General features: G+C 39.0%; 1 protein-coding gene and 1 long non-coding RNA gene across 9 annotated transcripts in view; one reads left to right on the top strand and one right to left on the bottom strand.

Moving 5' to 3' along the window:
• Positions 1-11,149, bottom strand: part of TTLL7 (tubulin tyrosine ligase like 7) — a 65,150-nt gene extending 54,001 nt beyond the window's left edge. For 4 of the 7 annotated variants that reach the window (XR_007205566.1, XM_048313668.1, XM_048313664.1 and 1 more), the window contains exons 1-2: positions 11,005-11,149; positions 9,416-9,547 (exon numbers count right to left, since the gene is read on the bottom strand). The gene's annotated coding sequence lies outside the window, so the exon portion shown is untranslated. Of the gene's footprint in view, positions 1-3,069; positions 3,171-9,415; positions 9,548-10,277; positions 10,397-11,004 lie in introns of those variants that run through there. The other 3 variants (XM_048313665.1, XM_048313667.1, XM_048313666.1) reach the window with 3 other exon arrangements.
• Positions 11,150-11,154: 5 nt separating this feature from the next.
• LOC125330505 lies at positions 11,155-25,845 on the top strand. Of its 2 annotated transcripts, none has more exons than XR_007205567.1 (3): positions 11,155-11,239; positions 23,090-23,312; positions 25,420-25,845. It is a non-coding gene; the product is annotated as an uncharacterized LOC125330505 (long non-coding RNA). The 2 variants fall into 2 exon arrangements; XR_007205568.1 differs by having other exon boundaries at positions 11,186-11,239; positions 20,144-23,312.
• Positions 25,846-26,011: the final 166 nt, after the last annotated feature.

Here is a 26,011-nt window from a genome sequence, read left to right as displayed (position 1 = left end):
TCACATGCTGCCACATAACAATGTTTTCTAGTTTAGCAACAAGGGTGACACTCTCACAGCAGTCTGAAATTTAAACTGGCAGACATTAGCCTGTAGTTTCAGCACCCAATGTGCAAATGTTAAGACAATAATCAGATCTTGAATAAATCACCAAAAACAAGTTTCTTGCAATCACAAGAAACATTTATTCAAAGACTTCTTGACCATGAAAGTACAAGAAAGGTGCTCTAACATAATCACCAAATTCTTGATCACATGATCCTGACATTTCCAACTGTGAAATCATTTGCTCACCTCCACTGGCAATACTTGTATGTTTGTATGAGTGTTGGTAGACCTCTGACATTTTAATGACTGTCATATATACTTCTATTCTGTAAAGAACAAGTGACAGTCAGAAATATTCACAGTTGGCCTACAATATCACTGAGACTACTGCAGCCAACACTCAGTGCTTGCAACAGTTTGCAAACAGCTGATAAATAACCAGAAACTCCAGCAGCCACAAAACATTTCACAAAAACACGTTTTCCTCCCCACAGCTTAGTACTTGGGGCTCAGTGGGGTACCACTGATTTGGAAATATTTTTGCAAATCAAAACAGGAAAACATCAAGCAGTTTCAAAAGGATGTGGGCCTTCAGAAGCTTCTTTAAATTAATTGACCTGATTTATAGAAATTCCCTTAAAGGCTGGATTGGCTCCAAACCCTCTGTGTCACACAATTTTAACCATTGTAAGGGATCTCAGTAGTCACTATCCTCATCAGTAATGAGATGAGACTCCATTATCCTACTATAGAAATATTTTGTGTAAATACTGCTCACCTGTAGAGAAATACAGCATGTAGTCACAAAGCCTAGAAAAATAATATCTTAAATATTGATCCTAAATTGAGTATTTTGAATACCCAAAACAAAAGGGAAAAGTGAAGTGCCCCAGACTTCATACACACTATCTTTAATTTTTGCTTAAAACATGAGAATAGCCTACCAAAAAATAGTTTTCTGGGATTTGCTTGAACTCATAGGATCAGGATAATGTACTTTCTGAATGCTAAGTACAGCACTACTGAGGTACCCCTGTAGTATTCAACAGTTTATTTATTGAGCAATCACACATTGCCTCTAAGCTGCAGAGCCCATACTGACAATAGCACCAGAGCTTTTAATGTAGTTTAAAATAATTCCAAAATCTGAGGAGATAATGGCCCTAAGCATGACTATTGCCTCCATTGCTTTAAACACAGCAGAAGCAGTGTTCCACGTTTGGAACAGTATCACAGTTAGTCCTGTCCTCATCCATCTTGGTCAAGTCCCAAAAAGCCACACTTAAAAGTAAGTGGTTGTGGTGTGTGTCTTACTTTTTTTTCTTACTTTTTTTTTAATTAAAAAAAAAAAGTGTTGGTTAAGATTAAGAGCTAAGAGTTACACTTGAAAAGTATTCTGAAATAAAAGTCTTCAACCAGAGGCTAGAGCAGTGGGATATTTAATTCATTTAGCAAGGACCAATTTTATTTTTTATTGCTTTAATCTTAAATTTTTTAAAGGGGCATTCTTAATGAAAAAGAAATGCACAAACTTACATAGTCAAATGCATGCTGGCTGCAAAGCTAACTGCTTTTCAAATATTCTAAAGAAACAAATACATTAATTTTCTTACTATGTTATAGCATACGTATTTTGTGCTTCTGACTGTCTCAGGCATATCATACCCTTCACACTATAGAAGAATATTTGTAGCCAGAGAGTAGTATATTTGCCTCATAACCACAGATGAGGAAAAAAGAAATACACTGAACTGAGTCAAAGGCATTTTTAAATCCAAATGTATGGAAAAGTTACAACACACCTAATAACCAGAAAAATAAATCTTTCAGAAAAAGTTTTATGCAAAGTGTTAGTACAAATGTGAATGGAGGAGATCACAACTGACATACAAACAGAAAATAAAGGAGAATAAACTGGCATTCATAGTTGGCTATTGATGAAGTGCTCTCAATTACTTCACAAACATGAAATTTCTTCCCAATTTTTATGCTCCTTTGCTCAAAGGAAGAAACAGTTTTCTTAAGGAAATTTCCCAGTTCCATCATTCTGAAGATACATACAGAAATTAAAAATTTTTTTCAAGTCTATAGTTTTGATGAGATCAACCATACAGGATTTTCTCTGCAACCTAGTGAAGTAAATACAGATATTTCTATTGACTTTTGTGGACTTTATATCATGATGTTTCTGTTCCAGGACAGACCTGCTGATGACACAATTCAGAACTATAATTAAGACACAGACTCTGGTCTCATCCATGTCAAAACTAGAGTCCATTTAAATCAAATTTTCACCACAGTAGAAATTACAGATCAAACTAACTGAGTTGACGCCAAATTTCTCTCTTTCTTGTCAAAGATTACAAGCTTCAAGTATCACTTTCAGAATTGCTTGGCTGTCCAGAGGCAGGACTTCATATTTCACAGCTCATGCAGGATTCACATGTTTAGGAACAAGAATTACTATGCAGGTGATATATAGATATACTGCCACAGAAAATGCTTCATGCTGCTCTCCACAAGCATATTTTTTCTAACTAACGGTTCACAGTTTACTGCATTCAGTAGATGCTCCTGAATCTAGTTCTCTGTTATAAGGAAAGATAAACTGCAAGCTCAAGGATGGATGAGAAAAAGCGTAAAAATATTAAAAAGGAACAAGAATCCCGGAAAAAGAACTCACTGCAAAATATATGTGGTGGACAGAATGCATGAGCATTCAAACTGAAAGCAGTGGATTTCAATTAACATAGTCTGCAAGAGAGGATCATAGTGAAAAAAAATATACAAACAAAAAATCAGAAACAAACAAGCAAAACCTTTGCAGCAACACGTGGCAGGATGATATATCAAATTCTTCTGCATACAATTCCTGATAAAAGTGCAAAATATTTATTTATCATGGATTTACCTGACAAGATTACATACTGCAGAGTACACAGTCATACCAGAACCTCCCACTGATATAGAAACAGATGTAAAATAATTCTGCAGTAGAAGCAGCAAAATGAAATCACTTACCATTAGTGTTGCATCTGAAGAATCAGCCCTCCAGAAACAGGTTTTTCTATCAATAATTGACAGCTGATACAGTTTCAGGCAGTAAAACACCAGGGAAAGACCGGCTGCAGCAGCAGCTCCTTCCCATTTAGCCTATCTCTAGCACTTTTTAGATCTCTTTCTTAACCCTTTCTAGGTATTTTCTCCCTGTGTTTTGGGTGGCAAGACAAAGACATGATATATGCTTTAAGAAAAGAATGCATTATTTCCCACTTTACTTAGTGACAAGAGTCGTGGGAAGAAAGTCAGTAGGATTTAGTCATAACAATAAGCTAACAAGAAGTAAAATCTAAAAACAGAAAATGACTCAGCGACTGGAAAGATATAACAGGGATATGAGCTACTGTAACCAGGACAATGGTTTCTCCAAATGCAGAATTAAGAGGTCAAGATCACAACACAAGACACTAGCATAGAAGAAGGCTAAAGAAGTTAATAATTTGCAATAAGAAAAAAGATTCTCATTCTCTTCCAGCCTTGGACCAATGAGATTTGAGCTTTAAAATCAAACCTTTTTGCTTTCGGTGAGGCCAGCATTACAATCTTATAGATCAATTTTTAAACCAAATAAAATATTAAGTGAAATGATGGAAAGAGAAAAGGCACTTCCTTTACTGGAACAGCTTTTTCTGTAGTGTTCTGAAATCATTCATATTCCTTAAATGAGGTTGTTTTCTTTTACAATGTCAATTTATATCAATTAGAAATTGTTTTCTAACATCACTTCCCAAGATGACTTTTCTTTGTCATATTATTATTTTAGATTAAGAAAAGATTGCTCTGATTTGACAGCGCAGTGCATGTATATGGACTGTGGACCCTAAAGGATATCTGACAATAAAAGGTTTGGAAAGTTCTGTTGTTCAAATGGATTACTCTCCCCCCACAGAAAAGAATGAACAAACAAAAGCCACCCAAAAAGAACAACCATGAAAGAAAACTGGAGACACCAAGTCCACTCATTCTTTCGCATTAGTTTTATAGGAGTCAGGCCCATCAGATGTGCCAGACAAGACTGACTGCACCACTGCTGCCACACTTATCCTACAAGGATGAAGTATTATGGATAGAGTCTAGTTAGACGGGGAAGGATATATTCACATAAACCGTTGGTAGTGCTACTAACCCAAACGCCAGCCTTTCGAAATCAAATGCAGTTAGAATGCTGCTGGGAGCAAAATGTATGAAGGCTACAATGTATGTAAAAGACATTTCCCCTTACTTCCTACCCCCTTAGTTTGCAAATGGTAAGAGCAGATACTCTTTCTGGACCACAGAGAATGTCTCTCTTGCTTGCCCATTCAAGTGAAATAGAAAAACAAACAAATGTACCCTAAGTACAAAGAAATAAGGCTGAAAATTCAGTAGCTCTACCAGTTTGTTGCAATTTTCCCCAGTTCATAAGTACAGTTCTCCATTTCACACACACAAACAAACAAAAAAAAACACAAAAAAACCCCAAACACCAAGAACTAAGGCCTCTACTTCGTGATGATTAGCCAGATGGAAGATGGTACATCTTCCAAAATCGAAGAAATTACTTCAAGGACTTTGAAACAGTAGGAAATTATAGGAGGAAACTCAGTGCAACCAACAGAGATGCAATGATGCAATTTCCTGGGGAAGAACAGAACTGGGAGTGAAATCTGGGCATCTCTTCCCGCAGATGACTTTTCCTCATGGGTCCTTGTACTGTTCTGGTTCCAGGTGTCTTAGATCCAGCTTTTGCAGAGACTCAGCTTCAACTGTGCCATTAACCTATTATCTTCAAACAGCTGCAACTGTATTAGGTATGTATGTCCCATGACTGAGAGGTATTTCTCTATCAATGAAACTAAATGGTGAGTTGACTATCTGCACCAGACCTTCCCAAACACAAGTTCACAAGAATATATCTTCTTTTTTGTTTTCATTTCTCATAAATTTTATTTCATTTTCTCATAAGATATCAAAGACTTGCTTCCTATATGTGTTTGTATTCCTGAGTGTTGCTTTTGGCAAAAAGGTCACAATGTCCTTTCATTTTCTCTTTATACCTAGAGGCAATAGAACAAATATATAGGCTTTTTTAATTGACTGCTCAGGGTCATTAACTGCATAACTTCTCAACTGGTGTCCAGAATTTCAAATCTAACTCTGTATTGTTCCCTTACTTGTCTTCTGTTTCTGCACTTGTGGATGCTGCTCTGGGTCAATGTCTGTCATGGTCTAAGCTGAGTTGCCAACTAAGCACCATGAAGCCACTCGCCCCCTTCCCCACCAGCTCAGTCTCCCAGGATGGGTGAGAGAATCAGGATTAAAGCAGGAAAAGTCGTGGGTTGAGATAAAGACAGTTTAATAGGGAAAGCAAGAGCTGCATGCACAAGAAAAGCAAAACAAGGAATTCATTAACCACTTCCCAAGGGCAGGCAGATGTTAAACAATCCCCAGGAAACCAGGGCTCCATCAGGAGTAACCAGTTATTTGGGAAGACAAAAGACATCACTCCATACATCCCCCCCTTCCTCCTTCTTCACCCCTCTTTATAGGCTGAACATGATGTCATATGGTACGGGATATCCCTTTGGTGGGTTGGGATCTGCTGCCCCAGCTGTGTCCCCTCCCAATTTCCCAGGCATCCCCAGTCTCCTTGCCAGCGTGGCAAGAAGCAGAAAAGGCCTTGGCTCTGTATTAGCCCTGCTCAGCAATAACAAAAACATCTTTATTATCAACACTGTTTTGAGCACAAATGCAAAATGTAGCCCCAAACGATGTACTGTGGAGAAAATTAACACTACCCCAGCCAAAACCAGCATGATATCCTACAAGATTCCCAACTCTATGAATTTGCAACAGTTTTGGCTTGAAACAGCACTGATTCCTGTATCTTTATGCTTTATTTTACTCACTGGTTATCTCCTTTCCATCCTCAGAAACATTCTTTTCAGTAAATGCTTCCATTTTTTAAGTGGCACAAAATGAACCAAATTTGTGTTCTCAGATCATTCTTTCTCATTTTTAAGTAAGAAAACCCCCTTTTTATTCAAATTAATGCCTAATTGTTAATGTTCACTAGTAGTTTATAGTCTTTCAAAGACTTCAGGTTGACATAAAAAGTTAGGGTAATATTATAACCCTCTAAAAAGCCCCATGAAATAAAATGTAATTCAAAGGGTAGTTTTCCTGGGTGAATAAATTGCACATCTTTTGAGATTTCTTTCACCAATAATTCATATGAAGCATTTCTGCATGTTTCTCCCACCTTCCACACCACCAAGATAAGCTTGGAAGGATAAAACACTATTACAAATTCACAGAATTTCATGTTCAATGAACACTAAACACTTGACAGCCACCCACAAAAGCATAGAAAGCCCAGTCTTCTATCACATAGCTCTATTCTGTATTTTTCAAGAAAAGTTCATTCTGAGCAAGCAGATAAGAGTGATTTCCCCACCAAATCTCACAATATTCTGTACTGTCTGTCCACTTGTTTTTTTTTGGTCATAATCAGTATCAAGATCTTTGCCTCTTCACCTGCAACAATTCAGTATTAAGCATTTGATTTCATTTTCTCGTGCTATACTCCAGTGCTTCCACCGCACCCTATAGGGATGTAACTCTGTTGGTTTTCAAGTGCTAAAAATAAAACAAACACATGTCAACCCAAGGACAAAGTTGAAAGGAAACATACCTTAAGGTAACCAAAGAAGAATATATTTAGCATTTTGCTACTAAGCAAGGATGAAAATAAACATGTCAACACATCGCTGTGTCTAACTGCGAAACCCACACCCTACTCAATTCCTTCTGCTGCATTTATTATATATGAAAAGTGGATTTAGTCTTCATTTCTTTCTTCTGAAGAGTGACTGTTAGTACTCTGTTACTACTGCTGGCCACAAAGGGCTCCTGAACTGCAGTGTAAAGCACTTCCATCCTTTTAGGCAGTCCGTTTTTCTATCCATTAACAGTAATGCCGCCATTTAAGGTGCGTTTGAACAGTGGTGCATATTAAACTTCAATCTGGAACCCTTCCAAAATCAAATACAAGCTTAAGTGGGAGTTGGCATGACACTCACTCCACTCCAGAAAGTGAAAAGTGATCCCTAAACCAGAATGTTTTCTTTTGTCTTTCTTTCATTATTATTGTTAATTTGGGCTCTCTGTAAAGCAGTACTGTTCCTCTGTCCCCAGAAATGAATGCTCATAAAAACCCCATGTGATTATATTTTTAAATATTGCCTTTGAAACAATGTGGATCTATATTTTAACATTTTTAACTACCTGAACTTTAATTTTTAACATTGGGAAAAAAAATAGTGCAATTGTATACAGTGGTCTTCATTTTGGAGATGCTGTATTCGGATTAAAGCTGATATTGAAAGCAAGAACCATTATGTCTGCTTTATTTAACCTTCTAAAACACAAAGCCAAAAATTTATTCTAATATATTAGAACTTGTTTCCTGTCATATGGAATTCAAGGCAGAGCAAAAATGTTGGTAAATTAGTATAAATTAATGTGGTAGAATTGTGAAACTATATTGTCCAGCTGCATGAACATTTAAGAGAGAAGGCAAGGAGGAAAATAGGGAAGTGCTCTTAGCACAAAGCTATTACTTGAAGCCCTACAGAACCTGTAGGTTCTTGCCTTCACTGCCACGAACAGGAGTATTCAATAGACTGAGGCACTACGGAATCTCCTGGAATGAAAGATTCTGGCTCCAAGGGGTTGCGACCCTGGAACAGGAAGATTTGCTCTAATGCCCACCAGGTTCAAAGGCTCCTTCAGAATGTCACCTTTTGTCTCATATATCCATTCAATTGAAAATGATTCTTTTACCCATCAGCATAGTAGACATCAACAAATTCCATTCTAAATTTAAAAATACATTAGTATTTTAAATATTAATGTTAAAAAGCTTCACTGCTTCTGGTAAACATTCCAGGAAGCTTGTAATGTCTGCAAAAGGAGTAGTTGCAAAGTATCATTCTGGCAGGACTTTAGGTAAGCATTAATGGAGCTCTAAAAAGCTCCTTGTGCTTAATAAGGGCCATTTGACTTCCATCAGTAGGATTCAAATGGCCCAAATTAACTTCTAGGTACATAGAAAATAAAAATTAATTGAGGGCTAAGAATTCTAAAGTTCACAAGGGAAAAACAAAACCCAGCTAATACGCTCCAATATGTATGCTGTGGTACTTGCAGTGAAATTTCTTAGCTTTGACAGTTTGCATGCACCTTTCCAAATAAAATCAACTCCCTCTTTTAGGAAAATCCAAACCATTCCTTTCTCACTCAGATCATTGTAGAGTCAGCGTGTCAACTATGGATGATGGAAATACCTCATCAAAAAGACTGGCAAGCACTCATCTTTTTTGTCAGGGACTGATACAAGGCCTATCAAAAAAAATCAGTGTCTTCATGGCTTAGGATTGCCCCAAAAGCCACAACACTTCAAGGCAGTAATAACACTTGGAATTTTCTGAAGATTTGTGGAAACATATAGAAGTGAGAAATTACCACTGTTGGTTTCTACAAGATATCTTCGCACTGATAAAATCACAGCACAAGATTAAAAAAGCATTAGTAACTCATATCAAAAAATTATCTTGCAACATGCTGCCATGTGCATTTTTTAAGACAGAAGCTTTGCAAAAGTAGATGCAGGGTAGCTTGGAAGATGTTATCCATTTCTCTCTTTCAGACACTAAGATTTCATTTCAATTTCTTGTTTCCTAAGGATTTACATACTTAGATTAATGTGTTCTCAATAAGTATGAGACATCTTCAAGCATCTAGTAAATGCAAAAATATTCCTTAATACAACATTAAAATATAGGCAAGAAGAAAAAAAATGAAAAAAAAGGCACAGAACATTAGAAAATGTGGATCTTCAAGAAATTTGCCACATGTATCCTAGAGACTTTTAAAATTTATAACAAATATCCACAGATGGAGATTCAAATCAAGAAATCATACTTCAGTCATTCTTGATGTTGACAGTTCAGAGCAAGCACATTCCGCAGTCAGCATCAGTCTGCCACATTTCACCTTCAAAATTCTATTTATGGCTCTCATTACCAACACATGGCATTAGAAACATCTTAGAAAAAATCGTAACTATACAAAAAACTGCAAGATGGCTCTGTCTGACTGCTTCTTGATCAATTCATCTCCCAGTTCTTCAGACCTGTCCACAACTAAATCTATGTTGCCAATTTACCACTGTCAGCTTTGACAGAACGTGGGAACAAATTTTATTTTGACTGCAAACCTGAGCCTCGGATTACTAAAATGACTGTTAAATTACTGGAATAATTACCTAATAACTGCTGACAGGCTCGATCTCCTGGCCGCTTCTAACACTCCCAAATTCCTGGGTAGATGGGTAGATCCCTTTGGAAATATGTGGAATGTATCCAAACCTTCTGAAATCTAGAATGGGGGCATTTTTCTAAAAACAACAAAAAAAAAAATTGACAACTACTTTTGCAGGCTTTCTTGCATGATATAGCAAATACCTGCAGGTAAAAACATATTTTGTCATTATGAGAGATATCATATATTCTGTATTAAATAACTCATGTAGTTTTCTGAAGCTTTGTAACATTTTTCTCCAGAGAATCTTGCTTCAGAAGTAATAGTTACGTATGTCATCACAGACACTGTATTTACTCATCGCATAGGAAAACCCCTGGCACACCTGCCTCTTTAATTTTTTTTTTTTCAAAGTAGCATTGACATGTCTTATTTCTACTAAAACCCCCATCGCAGCACTTTAAACAGGGGTAAAATCTTCAACAGATGCCAAGTCACTGTGTATTTTGAAATACTCTGCAGTATTTGGGGGACAACCAATTCCCACAGAGAAAAGTACTTCTAATCCTTCATGTGTGGAAAGAACCAGCAGGATTTCTCTGAATATTATTTAGATAGGTACTAACACTCTGGTTAATTAATGAGGGATTTAGACAGAAAAGTATGCTGAATTAGGGGTGGGTGGGTGGGATGTGTTTGTTTGGTTCAGAGGGGGTGTCAGAAGGAATAAAATCTCATTTTGATACTCAAACTGCAAATACATAAGAAAGGCACAAAAGCGATCAGTATTGAGACCTTAAGTCAGTCTCACAGAGTTCAGCAGCACGTTCAAATTCCAGCATCAATTGCTTTTCCCTCTTGCTTACAATTATGTGTGGTTTCAGCAGCAGAAATTCAAAAAGATCCCACAGATTATGGGTTTCCAGCTAAGCACAGAAAGCACAGGAAGATATTTGACTTGTATCTCCAGCGATTTAACTTGTTCTACATTTCAGCCTCCGGTGGGTACCACTGCCAAAAGACGATCCCATTTTAACCTTAACTGGCTCTGAAGAGACCCGGCCGTACATGCGATACGACCCGCACAGATGATGGGCTTCGCATGCAAAATTTGGGGGGAGGGGGGAGAGACGAGCAAATTAATACCTTTAATCCTGAAACGCCTCCTGGTTCCCTATTCCTCACACTGCGACACGCGCAGTCATCCTCCCTCCCTGCGCGAGGGCTGCCCGCTGCATTCAGGAAACTTCCCGAGGGGCCGCTGCCCGCGTTTCCGCCGCACCTGCCCGCGGCCCCGGGCGGACAGCGCTGCTCTGTGTGCCCCGGGGCACCGCGGAAGCGGCGGGATCCCGGCACTTCCCCGCGCTCCCGCCCCGGAGCATCGCCCGGAGCCGGCGACAGATCCCGCACCGGCACCCCCCGGTCGCCCAGCACCCCCGCAGCCCCCCGGCCAGATACGGCTGCCCTTCCCCGCCGGCGATGCTGAATCACGGCGGGCGGCCGCTCCGCCGCCTCTCCCCGGGGGTGGCAGCCTGTCCCCCGCCGCCGGAGGAGGAGGTGTCGCGCCCCGCCGGTCCCCCACCCTGACCTCACCTGCCGGGGCGCGGGCGGGCAGTCCTGGAGCGCTCCGGTGCTCGCCGGCGGCGCGTGCTGCGCCTCACGGGCGGCGCGATCCCGGGTGGGGCGATCCCGGGCGGCAGCATCCGCGCCGAGCACGGGCGGGAGGAGGAGCGGGAGGTTACGGCGGGGAACCGGGACAAACCATTCCCTGCGAGGGGGCACCGCCAGCGGCCGGGCGGGGCGGGGGAGCACGGGCCCTCCCACACAGGTACGTGCGAGGATTGCGCCCGAAGGGCGGCGGGCGGCGTCCGCGGAGCGGGGCGGGCGGCGCCACGGGTGGGAGCAGCGCCGCCGGTCCGCCGGTGGCCCCCCTCCGCTCGCGGTGGAGCGGCCCGCGCTGTCTCTCTGCCCGAGGACGCGAGCGGACCCGGCGGCCGCGCGGGTAGCGCCCGGGCCGGCCCGTGGCCGCCGGGAGGAGCGGGGTGCGCCGCCCTCAGGGCCGGCTGCGGCCGCCTCCCTTCGGCCCCTCCGAGCCGCGGGAGCCGGGGCCGGCTCCGGCTGCCGGGAAGTGCCTCGGGAACCCTGCGGAGCGCTCCCCGGCCGAGGATCCCCGGGGGCGCCCCGAGCGCGCCCCGCCGTGAGGCGCGGGGAGCCTCCCCGAGCGCCCCCGGGGCCCGGCGACGCGCGGGGCCGGGGCGGGTGGAGGCGCCCGCGGGCCCGGAGCAGCCGGCGCTTCCCCGCGCACAGCCCGGCACCTGCCCGACCCCCAGATCCGTGCCCCCTGCACGCCGCTCCAAACAGGCTTTTTCTCTCTTCCCCTTTGGCCCCGTAACCAAGTGTTTTCCCGCCGTGTGCAAAACCGCTGTTTGCCACTCTAAAAGAGCCATTTCGGCCTTTTCCTGAAATATTTTGCATCCTCACGTAAGGGCACGTGACCTAATCAGATAAATGCAATCAAAATTGAAAAAATAGAGAAACGTTTGTCAATTAATTTTTTTTTATAAATTTATCAGAAGAATAAAAGCTTTCACAAAAATAGTATTTAAAGAATAAATAATAATACCCCAACTGAAATTTAGTCAATTATCTCAATAGATTATGTAGTATCCTCTGTGTTTATCAAGGTTAGGAGCCCAATTCACAAGCAGTGGAAGTCACCGTGGCATTTGATTTCAGCTGAATTATGTTTGCCATGGAACTAGCTCTAATCTTTAATTGACTTCTGGTTTATAAATTAATTATCTTACTTTGTTCATACTATTACATTCTTACATCACACATTCCTCACTACTATATACCTTTAAAATCAGTTCCAGTCTAACCTTTTCTACACAATGGCTTGGTTAAAATAAGGCCTTCCATTAGAATGTCTACAACTACCTTTTTAAGGCAGTTAGAAATAAAGATATTCAGTAGGCTTAGTTTCAAGTTTTCTTTTTCTTGGTCAGAAAGAACTGAAACAAAGTTGACAATGTTAAATGAAAATGAAAATTTAATTGCAACTTGATCAGCATTAAGTTTTCTGCTCTATTTTAACATCTTTTGAGGTAAGCTGATACTTTAATAGGAACAGATTGTGGGCTTCTTGTAAATGCTAAAATGATTGTTATGGACAGAAAATCACAGGAAAAATCCTTCAGGAAATCCTAGAGAGATATCAGACTGTTTTCTCATGTGTGGTATCAATCTGTAGCTTGTAAAGTTGAAGAATTTAGTTTTTACAGACATGGTATTTTTCATTGGGTTTTATGACAGATTACATTGTGGTTTTTACTAATATGCAGAAATTATCATTCATTTGCCACTCACACCTTTGCTGGGTTTATCAAAAAAAAAAAAAAGCAGGCATATAATTTCTGGCCACAAGCATGTAATCTGATAGAAGCTCCCATGTTTATTTGTGTAGGTAAGTGTTTGTAGTAAGAGGTCTGAATTTTAGTGATAGAAATCCCATGCAAAAGCAATGGGATCTAAGTTTTTCCCCATGTTAACAGTCATTATTCTCACAGCTGTGCAAAAGCTGTGTTCCAGGATGCTCCTAAGGAAAGGTTTGATTCTCTTTCTGTTGGTCATTTGGAATGCTGCCACTGACTGCAGATGAAACCATTTACAAGATTGACATGCACTGCATGTTTTCTCTGGGTCAAAGCTTGGGTTGGGCCTACATCAGACTCTGCATGCTTTGTTTCAGCGGTGTGTCCACATTCCATACCCCAAACCAGGCCTCTCTACCCCAAGCAATGTGCACACCTCTGCTGAGCAAAGTACATTATATATTGGGAAGAGCAGCAAACCACAAGCGGGAGTTTGTGATGAGATTGCACCCAGCTGTTGCTTTATAATTCACAGGCAAACCTGAAGTTTGAGAATACAGTTGTGGCCTGCTCTGCTCCTGGGAAGTTTTTAGGAAAAGCCTCCCCTCCCAGGTGCAGCTAATGCTTCCTCTTCCCAGAGGGCTGGTACCAATGAGTGCTGTTCTCAGCTGGGAAAGCACAACCCGTGACACATCCTCCTGCAAAGGCCAGAGCCTCACAGCAGAAACGCTTTTTCTCCTCTCCATTCCTGGGAGGCAGGAGGCATTAATCTCTTCCTGAACATGCTTTTAGTTGTTGTTTCACAGAAGCAGATCAGATTTACTTTTTTTAATGCGATCTGCATTCTGAATCACTCTGAGAGTAAATGGTACTTGCTACCTCCATGTTGAAATATTAGAGCTAACAAAATATAGCAAGGAACCAAAGTAGGGGATTAAACTCACAGATGCTTAATTAGGAGCATTAAATAGAGTTATATTTTTAATATTGAGCTAGTTTAAATATTGATTATTGATGCACTTGAGAACAGATGTGCCTAGATAATAATTGTAAATAGAACTAGTAATAAAAATACCTTTTCTTATGGCATGAAGATTATCTTATGAATTTCATAAATGAACAAACAGGCAAGACAGAAAACCAGAGATCAGGAAGAAAGTGCTTTCTCAGAAATCTACATATTTCTAAGGATTTTCTTAGGTTTTTCCTAGTTTTCCATACAGAAATTCTGCATTTCTCTATGAATTTTAATTGTTACAGTTGAATAATGGTGAAGGCAATCAGATCATTTCTGTCTTTGAGAGAAAGATGGACGATTTATTTGAACACAGTTCTATTTCACCTTTCCTGTTACTACGAACATATTCCCTGAATAATTATGAGCACTGTGATGCTGTGTGTGTAATCCATCTCCAAGTCAGTATATACAATTTACAAAGAGGATAATTAAATTCTCTAAAGAACACTGGTGTTTGAACAAAGTCACAAAATAGACTTTGAAATGCAGACCTATTTCTCCTGCTCACTCAACCACCAGCTTACAGAGCTGCAGTAGGATGCACAGTCTGATGTAGTCCAGAAAACTTGAAATTGCAGTTTACTTCTGCTGTTGCAACGGGCTGTATCCTTGTGTAACTGTTAGTACTGGCACATGCCAAAAAGAGCTTCAAAACATTAAATGTGACAATCATTGTAGGTTAAGGGGGTTCTGGAGTCCAGTCGGGACGGCCGGACGTAGACGGTGACGGATGGAGACGAGAGATCTCTATAGGCAGGTCTTGGGACACAGCCGGTTTATTGTAAAGGGCGTGGGTATTGGGGCACTGCTCAGAGCTGGTAGACTCAGCTCTGAGCAGGCCCAAGAGAGCAAGAGAGTGAACGGGTGAGAGAGAGAGAGAGAGAGAGTAGGAGCAAGAGTAGAAGTGGAAGAGAGGAATGAATAGAAGAGAGAATGAATAGAAGTGAGAATGAGAATGTCTGAAGTCCTGGTTACAATACAATAAATCATCTTCTGCACTGAATATTCTAATTGTCACTAACCAATCTAATACAAGATACAAATCCTATAGCATTTACATACAGCCTATAAGAGTTCTTATATTACCATAGAGTGTTACATCTTAACTTCTAAAAACTACTCTTTGGACCCCTTCTGCTGAGCTAGTAGGGTCTGCTCTGACCCTTGGACCTGTTTGCAAGCAGAGGGTATTGTTCCATCAAGAGGGGATTACTTCAGTGGCCATACCATTGTTTTCTAGTTGTTCAGTAACTAAGACCTGGTATTTCAAAAGTGGCTTTCATTTCGATGTTGCCTGTAGTTTTCATATTCCCAAAATCTTTTGTCAGGCAATCATATTTCCAAGGCTTTCCTGTTTCATCTTCCCCAACAAATCATGAAGTTCAAAAGCTTTGAAACAGAATCAGCATATAGATTTATATTAGGAATAATAACTATTCCCAGTGTGTTTTCTTCTGTTTGCACAACACTCATCTTAGAATATATTTACTAAGTAGATAATTACACTTTTCTAAACAGGTGCATTTTCCCACCTGCTGTAAAGCTATGTCCAAACATAGTCTGTGCTGTCATAAACCACCCATTTCCTAGTGTCAGCCTAGAAAACATTACCAATGAAGAAACAAGGTTCAGCTCAACTTCCCTCCCTATACTTTGTATTCCCTTAGGATTCTTGCTACAATACTTCTCAGCCCATACATAATTTTTGCTTCAAAAAGCAACACCCATTTCTTTTATAAGCCATCTGCTCAGTGTGTTAGCAAAATCCATGCAACAGCTTCCCAGCAGCACCAACACCTGCTAACGGGATGGTGTTTCAGGCAGATACTGCCAGCCTGTCACAGCTTCTTATCTCCTCTCTCTCTAATCTTCAGAGTACTGTCTGGGATTATCTCCTGGAAATCAAATGCCTAGCAAGATGGCTTGTTACTTTTTTATGTATCAGCAAACATGAACTTGATTGAGTTCATTAGTGCTGTAAACATCTTTTATTATACAGATCAATGTGAATTTACAAGCTATAACAGTAGGATATTGACATAATGTAGCATTTCATATACAATAACTTTTTATAGGCCTCATCACTCCAAACACACTCTGGTTGCAACTCAGTACTGATGTAAGCAGATACTGTAACACCAAGGCTATCCACAGACTACAGTCAATTATCCTCAAGCTTAATGATGTTCCTTTGGTTCAGGCATGTTTTTGAACAACTTTAAGATAGGAACACTTCTATTTTTAACCTCACAAAATATCATTTTGGAGCATCTGTATCTGTTTAGTAATCGAAGCTTGGAGGTTCTTCTTCAAATATCTTCCAGTTTCCATCTGCTGTCTGCCTCTGTTTAAGAAAGGAAGAGTCCCAGAATTTTGGCAGTTTGAAGAGACGTTTCCTTTGGTTGAGCAGCCATGAAGAAAAAAATTATTCTGCTGTATGAAAGTTGTAAGATCAAATGAGGCATAAGTTAAAGGAAAGTGGAAACTTATATCTGCTGGTCAACTAAGTTAATATGGTCATTCAGTAAATAAAACCAGTTTTCATAAATATTCACAAACTGGGGCAAGTTCATACAATCCTACTAAATACTTATGCTGTTGCTGGCATGCAGGCCTAAGTAGAAAGAGGAGTGTGAGCTGCTCCTCCTTTGCAGTTGGACATAGCAATGAAATCATTATTTTAAGCAATATGGTCAAATATGAGAAAAGTGGGCATGAGACTTCCACCCCAGCAAAGTTGTGCTTTTCCCCATGCAGGTAGTATGTCCTTTGACAGTGTAAAAGTTCTCAGTATCTGTTCAACCCATACCTTACCAGGTGTAAGTGGAAATTAATCCATACAGGTTTGTTGAAATAAGTCTGAAGTGATTGGCTCATTACTTTGACGTATTGTAATGCGACAACTCTCGGGTGTTATATTAATATCACCATAGCCATTTTTAAGATAGATAATTGGTGTCTAAACTTTATGGCCTAAAGAAGCTCTCAATCTTTTGAAGATGTTGATTCAGTTGACAGAAAAGTCTCATTTATTTTCATTATTATGGTCTCCTGATGCTTTTTTAAATTTGAATTTCACCTGAGAGGAAAAGAAATCATTCTGCATAAGATACTAGAATTTGTTTGGATAGGGTAATACACCTCATAAACAAAACTTTTATTCACACCATATAAAAGAGTTACTCTCCCTATGTTCCTATCAGGTAAAAATGATGCATTTCTATTAAAGCAATGGATACAGATTCAAATGTATTCCAAGGCCACTGGTTCAACGTCATATCAGGCAATGAATTTGTGCCTACCAGATGAGTATATTGTCAAAAAACACACAGGAGATAGTGATCTGAAATATGTACAAGGCTAAGAAAAATCTATTGTCAACATTTATCTAATTTACTTCACACTTTGTGTACTGCTTGTAATATGATGTCTGGAGTCCCTGGCTGAATGAAGTACCCAAGTCCTCCCAGGTCCCATTCACATGCTCAATAGATTAGATGTCAGGGTGTTATAAGATTTCACATATTTAATATTTATTAATGTATGCCTTTCAATATTTCTTAATATGAAGTAGGATTTTTAAACAGTACCTTCAGAATTTGTGTTCTGCAGAGCATTCCTACAGTAGAGATAACAAGTAAAACCATTTACAAAGTATTTGTTCTAAACACAAGTACATTACAGTAGCTAAACTACAAAAAACATCATATCACAGAAACACAATACTTTTCATAAGAAAAGGACTATTGAAGAGTTGATTTTTGCTTAAATAGAATAAAACCTGTATGCATAATAATATGAAGTTTGGATTACATTAGTATGCACTATTAAAACACTGAAATACTTCCGTTCCTTAATATTTCTACACACAAATTTCTCAAAAATACCCCTAGGTTAGATGACAACCTCCTTGTTTGGGTTACTGTTGTACCTCAAGGCAGTTTCCAAATGTGTGGGTAACAATTTTTAGCTTGCTGGGGAAAGCATATTTCTTTTATACAACTCTAAGTTAATTTTGCAATGGTGACAGACACTTTTTAATGACAACGATGGAACTAGAGAATCCTTTTAGATTTTTTTTTAAGTAGAATACTTAGCCTTCTTTACAAGGGGATTGATAGAGGTATCTGTATCACGTGATACACTGAAGAAGGGATAAAATATTTCCATATTCATAAACATTTCATTACTAGGTAGGTGTTTGAGACACCCCAACATAGTAGGATGACATTAGAATCCATACTGACTTCTCTAGGGCAGTGAGACAAAGAAATCTCATTAAACAGAAGAAAAATCTTCCTAATACCAATACTACAGGATACACTGGGCTGCAAAATGCCAAGATATCTTACTACATGTACTGAATTCTGATCTATCAGGGCTTAAGTAGTTGTACACAATGTCAGATGCTCAGGTGCCTCTACAATGCAATTCTATTTCCTGGAGTGCCCCTTAGCCAGGCAAGGTGAGCAGCTTGAAGGGAGCACACGTTCTTTCTTACCCACTCAAGCCAAGATGTCACAGATTAATAGAAGCGGTAAGATACTTCTGCAGAAAGAAGATAGAAATCACTGTGGTGGGGATAAAGACTGTCTAGCCATGTGCTTTTATTGGAATAGTTAAGTCTAAAATTACAGTATCCTCTTTTGCAACATGTAATAAATCCTACCAAATCTGAGTTTGTGCCACATGGCACAAAGTATAGCAGGATCAGAAGCTACTGAGATGGGTTAGCTCTCTACACAAGAAATACAGAACATAAGAAGACACAGACAGAAGGTACTCACTGAATCTGGGATATGTGCAGCAGTCTCAGTCTTCTGCAAATTAGATGAACTTTTAAGGATTCAGATTTATATTATAAAGATGCAACATATCAGGAGGCAGCAAGAGCAGGGTTCCTTGCTAAGAGAACATGAGCCAAGAGAGCTCCCACAACCAAGAGCAGCCCCAGCCCCAAACAAGGCAGACCCGGAGAAGTGGACAGACCCAACCAAGAATCATATCCTGAGGCAGTATCACAGTGACAAGGCAGATCCAAGGTCAGGCCAGGAAGTCAGTCAATAGACAAGGATAAGGTCCAGCAGTTACCCAGCAGATCCATTACAAAACCAGGAGTGAATCCAAGCTGAGGAGCTCCCTGAGCCATAGCCATGTTCTGATGGTACAGGTGACCAGCACTCCTCCAGTGTAGCTACAGCAGTAACTGTGAACTCAAGGCTGACCTTAAATAGAGCTCCTGAGCCCGTGGCTGGGGGAGGTCCCAGTTGAGGCTTCTCAGCACCTTTAACACATATTAGTGCCCTCAGTGCCCTGACACAACAGGATTTAGAGGAACCTGGAATTTTATTTATTTATTTTATTTGAAATTCTGTAGTAGAGATTGTAGAACTTTTCCTTTTGTGTTATCTTTCACAAGGAACTTTTGTACAGTATATCTCATATTAACCACTATTTGTCTGAATAGGCATATGAAGTCTAGAACTTCCCTGTTCAGCAATAGAGTTTTGTTTGCCCTTTCAATCAAATCTTGCTTGCTATTTGCAAATGGAATTTCTGGTTCTAGAAAAGGTAAACAGCATAAGGGTTAACTTGCAGGACAACTAAGAATAATCTGACACAGGTAACATTTTCTACAGACTGAATAATATCTATTTGCTCTTGTTCTGTAATATTTAGAGACTGAAAATTTATCTCTATTGTGTAGCATTCACCAACAGGAACTATTAACAAAGATTATAAAATAAACTGAAGTGTGTGGAGTGAGGATTTGTGGAAGCACACTATGAACTGATCTCAATGGAGAATGCAAATTTCCATGCACAAAATAACTCATGTCTCAAAACCTGTTTTATCCCTCCTTAAGATAATGAGTAGGATGCAAATGTAGAAGAGATAGCCTGATATTAACCTTCATGTCTTTAAAGCACGGTGCTTCTGTTAAAAATAAGAATTTTGCCACCAGTGATCCAGAGCAGACAGTGGCAGATTATGGGTTTGCTACAATCCAAGTCCTATCCTACTCCTATGTCAGACTAAAAGTCTACTGCAATACAGTGAGTAGAAGAGAAGAGAAATAATATGTCACATTTTATAAAAAGTGCAGTGGAATCAGCAGCTCCATGAAGATTTGACAAGATTCTACCATTCAAAGGTCCAGCCACGGTAACAGAGGATTAAAATTGTCATTCAATTTAATTATTCTGCATTTTACCCTGTTTTGATTCAGGTATATTTTCTGGTTACTTTGTTCTTATTTTAAAGACTATGTAAGACTTAAGATTGTATTAATTTGGATTACATAAACAATAATTGCTTTATATTCCTTTTCCTCCCTCAGAAAAATGAAGGCAAGGATGACTTTCACAGGATTCAACCTGTCATATATGAAATGGAGTGTTGGCCTTTGCATATTAAGTGTTTCAACTTTTAATTGTTAATTGTTTAATTATTGCTTATTCAAATTACCCATCACCCCAGTTGAGAGTTATTAAGTTTCAAAGTTATTCCCCAGATTAATTGATTAAAGAGTGTTTTACATAATTCCTCATTTAAAATCCCTTGTTAATAAAGTTCCACAAGTTTGTTCCCCTCTTTAGTCCCTAAAAAGTGTAAAAACCCACAATGTCTTAATTCCTGTATGTGTCCAAGTTAATTACCCTGTTTTTAAGAGTTCTCTGAAATACTTATAGCCCAGTTTTAGACCTTTTACCAAGTGTTCTTAACCTTTGTAAGTTTTGAGTGAGTTTTGAGCTTTGCCAAAAAGCAGACCACCTAACTGACAGGGAGCTATCTTTAGAACCGGGCCCTTGGCCTGCAACTCAGCACCACGGCAACCTGGGATGTTAATGAGGACTTTTCCCGCCCTTGGAGCCGATGACATTTTTCCCCGAGACAGCAGCGAGCCATTGGCAGCCTGAGATTGCCTCACCTCAAGACACCACCAATCGTCCAGGACCATGGGGGCTGGGCAGTGGGCGGTCATGGGCGGGACCCAGACTCTATAAAACTGCTGGACACCCGCTCAGAGGTGCCATTTTCACCTCACATTAAGTACTGGGGAGGCTCGGTGCTGGGAGCACAGGCCTCTACCTCTTTCAAAAGGCAATTTAACCATTCGGACTTTGGGCTAGCTGAAGTCACCCCAGCATTGTAAGGTCTCTGCCTTGGGACTTCTGAGCCGCTTCGGCCAGCAAGGTCTCTAATCACTGCAGACCCGGGGTTTTTTTTGGCTTTATAATTCTTTTGTACTTGCAATTTTTTTTTGCTGATTGTTCTTAATTATTTTAATTAAGAACCAAGAGTTGTCTCATTCCTCACAAACCAAAAGTTCTAAATAACTTAATATTAATTTTTGAGATTCAGTTAGCGTAATAAAGCTACAACTTCTGACTTTTTCATCATCTAATCACAAACCCAAAGATTTTACATATGAAATTATGTAAGTTTTTCATAGCTAAAGTTTAAGAGGTGTATTTTTATATCGAGTATAAGTTACAGAGCTATCATGTCAACACAAACCAAATGGAGATTTTCATCTTAAACATTAGGGATAAAAAATGGAGTTCAAAGTAAGTTGTTTATCTATGACCAAGTTCACCTATGACCAAGTTCACCTGTCTAGATATCTCCCACAGACAGCAATGATTTTATAGACAACATGAAGGATATCTAGGAATAAATAATATTTTAAATTTGGAAAACCAGTAATGTAATAACTTTCTATAATTACTTTTAACAATAACATACAACAGTAATACTAGTAATTTTCTGAAGCAACTAGTTGTATTGAAACACTGTCAAGAGAGGAGACATTTTAAAACATTAGCTGGGGAAAAAAACCAGTTCTGAATTATCAGGGACACAGAACTGCCAGATTGTTTTCTTGTTTAGATTTTTTTTGTTTGTTTTTATTTCTTCAGAAATCTATGTAAGATAGAACCTGCTGTCTCATTAAAAGCTTTGAAATATTTATCAGCTAACAAATATTTAACCCCTCTATTTATCATATCTAATGGAAACTCATATTGCAAATGGTAACTTTTTCACCATTATTTGAATTTCCCTGGTACTTTTAATTAGCTTTCTTATAGGCTTTTCACCTTTCTAAAGCCATCACCTCAAAAGGTACAAAAATATATTATCAAAAAAAAGGGTAAGTTGAGTTGTAACTTTTGTATAGTCAAAGTATTCTTTCTCATATTCTTCTTTCATTCCATATAAATATTTAATCAGTGTATATTTATGTCGCAACAGAAAGCAATAAAGAAAACAAGAAAAAAGCTGCTGCCAGGAAACATGCTTATTTTTTCCGTATATCACAAATTAAAACAGACTATAAGAGCGTGAAGCATTCAAAAAGAAATGTGCAAAACAAGTCTGTGAAAAAATGTGTGTCCGCTCATAAAGGTAAGGCTACACTGGATCTGTCTGTCCCCAAATGACCTTATTTTTCCTCAAGGTCCCCAGCTTTTCGAAGTCCACACTGATGTTTACAGGGGTTGTCTAGGCAACCAGATAAAACAGAGATTTAAAGGGTCCTGCCCTGTCTGTGCTGTGGACTCCAAACTCACCTCAAGGAAAGGAGTCCTACCTGTGGAGAAATACAGCCTGGGGCAGGAGAATCCTCCAAATTTTAGCAAATCCTTTGCTACAACTGTTTGTTATAGCAAAGAAACAAAAGACTACTACAATTATGCTTTACATAGACATGGTGAGTTTTGATTCAGACTATGGATTGTAATTTTTTTGACTGTAAATTTACATTTCCTTATGATCTCATGGGATTTTTATGTCCAAGAAGTGACAGTGACGACATTATTGAGTGACTATGATGAATTATTTCAATTATTGTAGAAAACAGAGACCCCATTCAAAATTAGGTCTCCATTGTGATGCAGCTGTACAAACATATATTAAAAGCCTGTGTCTGGACCAGAAGTCTGCAAATTACTCCACTCAGAGTCATCAGGAAAAATACAGCAGCACACATGGAGCACACACAGGGAGGGATGAACCTGGACAGTGTGTGTATTGCCAAGATTTTAACAAACTCAAAGTTTCTCCTAATCATAAGCAACACTTTTTCTCTCCAAATGAGATAGGTTAGCATCTCCTCCTATTTTCTTTCTTAAAAGGCCATAGCGCATATTTTCCTGTTGCATGAGGCAAGTTCTACAATTCTTCCACAATTATTTTATCTTTTCTCCTTTCTTCTCACATGTGTGTGCTCCAATTCTCCTTTTCTTCTCTCTACCATTTTCAAATGTTCTCTTCTGTCCTGCAGTATTTCATTCCTTCACCATGCTCTCCATGGCAGGGTGAAGCTTCCCCTCGCCAAGGGATCCTGCTGCTCTGCTTGTACTTCCTCCAGCCTTTCTCCTCCCTCCTTCTTTGAAATCCCAGCTGCCATGGAAATCCTTCTCTCCAACACTACTGAACTTTCAGAAGCCTTTTACTTCTAACTGTCTAACTGTAAAGCTTGTGGATGAAAAAGCACTCTATAAATGGTAAGTATTGGTATTGATTGTGTTATTAATATTTGCATGTTAAAGGGTCACTATACAAACCATTTAGCTTCCCCTTCAAACAGACAATTAATTGAAAAAGAATATTCCTCCCCTGTCATCCAGAGGGAAAGTGAACTTTAAACTGAAGCAGAGCAATTGCAACCTGGATTTAGCATTTCTAAGAAATTACAGGCCTCAGTTATTTACCCAAAACCCATTTCTAACATGTCTTTTGTGCCTATTCAATATACTATCCTATGCTAATTTTGAGGAATGGATATGGCCAGTTATACTCTTGTCTCTTCAATAAATGTATGCAATGTTATTGCAGGAATGAAAAAGAAGATGCAAGAGACATATGCTTCGAGATAGTTTGTGAGGAGTAACAGGCACAAAGCTAGAAAACACACCCAGGTCCAGTGTTGCAAGTAAAATCCTGATGTCACTGATGGTAAAACTTCATTTGAGTATGAAGAACTCAAGATTGCATTTAAGACTTCAGAAAAAATAGTTTCTCATCAGCAATGGCTTTTATGGCCTTTGCCCCTGCTTGTGTGTGCTCAGGGGATCAGAAATCGGGTTTGTCTTTTCAGTAATGATGAGGAAAGGCCCTGACTGATTTAGACATGCCTTCATTTCTGTTCAACACTATCAGTGAAAATTAAGACCTAATATACCAAATATTTGGAGGAGGCAAGGGATGCCAAACACCACCAAACTGTGCTGCTGAATTCCATTAGTTTTGTGAACTCTTACGAAATAACAATTCCAGTAGTAAATCTGCAGTCCAGTGAATGGAAAGAGCAAGTAAATGGAATAGGGTGGCAGAGAGAATGAACGTAGGCTAAAAGGGATAGAAAAGAGGGAAAAGCAGAGTGTGAAACTGAAGGCATGTAAAGCCTTTGGAGTATAGAAATAACATTTTTTGGGGAAGGAATGGAAATACTTTTTTTTATCCATATTAAAGAAGTAAAACTAGGAGGAACAAAAAAACACCTGATTAAATCACAGGATAACTTTTACTGTGATAAAGTAGATGGAAGGGAAGATTTCTGAGGAGAGATATCAAAGGACAAGCTTTGATATCTAGCTGCTTCAAGTGATCAACACATATGATGCCATCACCTCTGAGTTAAAATGTTGTATCTGAGCATAACAAATAAATGCAGATGTTATCCCCAAAATGGTCAGATTTCTATACATCCTCTGTTAGAGACCTTGATTGATTCATTTTACCTTGAAAGGAATTTGAAAGGAATTACAGCATCGGAAATGAGAAATGCTTGAGGATAATTTTTATACATAGACATTTCTTGGCTAAAAAATTACTTAGGAATGCATCTGCTCTTTGCACAAAAAGGAATGGAGTTCTTTCTTGTAAATGTAATGGTTAAAATCATAATACTTAATAGCAATTTGAAAGCCCTGTCTTTCACATTCATGTGCAAAACCTGTATTTCACATGGTTACCATCTTTTTAAATGGATTTAAAAAATAAAAGCTTCACTGGAAGCACTGCATTTATTTCAGCTATTATTAGAGAATTACCTCTATATTTCAGATGTGAAACTGAGTTTAGAGAAAACCAGCTTGGACTAAATGCAAATAGAAGTCAAAGTTCTCTGTTTCATGAAATTAAAACAATGCTTGAAAACACTCAACTTCTCTTTCTTGGTGAATCAGCCATACATCTATCAAATATACAGAACATCTACTAATATCAAAGCTTTGTCTGACAATGGCTTCTCAGACTCTGGAGTTGAGAGGAAAAGACTTTTACATTGACATTTGCATTACAACCACTTGAAATAACCACTTCTTCTTTGTACTAATGAGAATTAATAAGTTCTTCTTGGCTTGCACCATAGATATTTCTCCTTTTAGCTCTGTGAGTCAAAGACAAACCAAAAGAAATCCAAAAATAGTAAATAAACTTTATAAGCTGGTTTTTTTTGGTTGCTTTTTTTCATATGCAAAGTGGCTTTTACTCTTTGTTTCTTGCATGGATTTTTTTTTCAATAGATTCACACCTATGAATATGATACCATAATTGTTTTTTCTTATTATTTCTCCTAATGAAAGGCTACTGGTCTAAATGTTCTTTTAGAGATTTAGCTTTCTGGCTTGTAAGTGTGAAGAAAAGGCACTGCAGACATATGATTGAAGAACATCTACTGAAACCCTCTGAGCCTGGAATGACTCCTCATTCATGGCACTAGCAAAAAAAAAAAAAAAAAAAGAAAAAAAAATACCCTGAGAAGAAATTGAAGCATTTAAAGACTCATACTCTGGAAATACCAGAAACTACTGGAAAAGAAGGCAAGAACACTTCAGTGTACATCTGGAAGCAGTAAGTGTTATTTAAAAGCAAGTCTATCAGAAGGAGGTTTTCCTTCTGAAAATAGCAAGTGCTGATGCACTTGGCATATTTAACACTTCTCGGCAATCCAAGAAAAGGAGGATATTCATAGAGCTGTTACAAAAAAAATGAGGCATATTGCATTCTAAATAAAAATGAAGCATATTGACATTATATGCTTTGGTCCTGAATGTTTAAAAGTATTTTTTACTGTATAAGATTGGGGTGACAATTTTATCTGCTAGAGGTGTACAATAAAGCATGGCATTAGCCTGCCATAGGTAAGATCGATTGAAGATTTGTAGATTAAAAAAAAAATTTAAAAACCCTTCCAGCTTAA

This window comes from Corvus hawaiiensis, chromosome 9 (genome assembly GCF_020740725.1).
Source record: "Corvus hawaiiensis isolate bCorHaw1 chromosome 9, bCorHaw1.pri.cur, whole genome shotgun sequence".
Taxonomy (NCBI): domain Eukaryota; kingdom Metazoa; phylum Chordata; class Aves; order Passeriformes; family Corvidae; genus Corvus; species Corvus hawaiiensis.
Note: the sequence above shows the minus strand (reverse complement) of the source record. Positions and strands in the feature narration are given on the sequence as shown.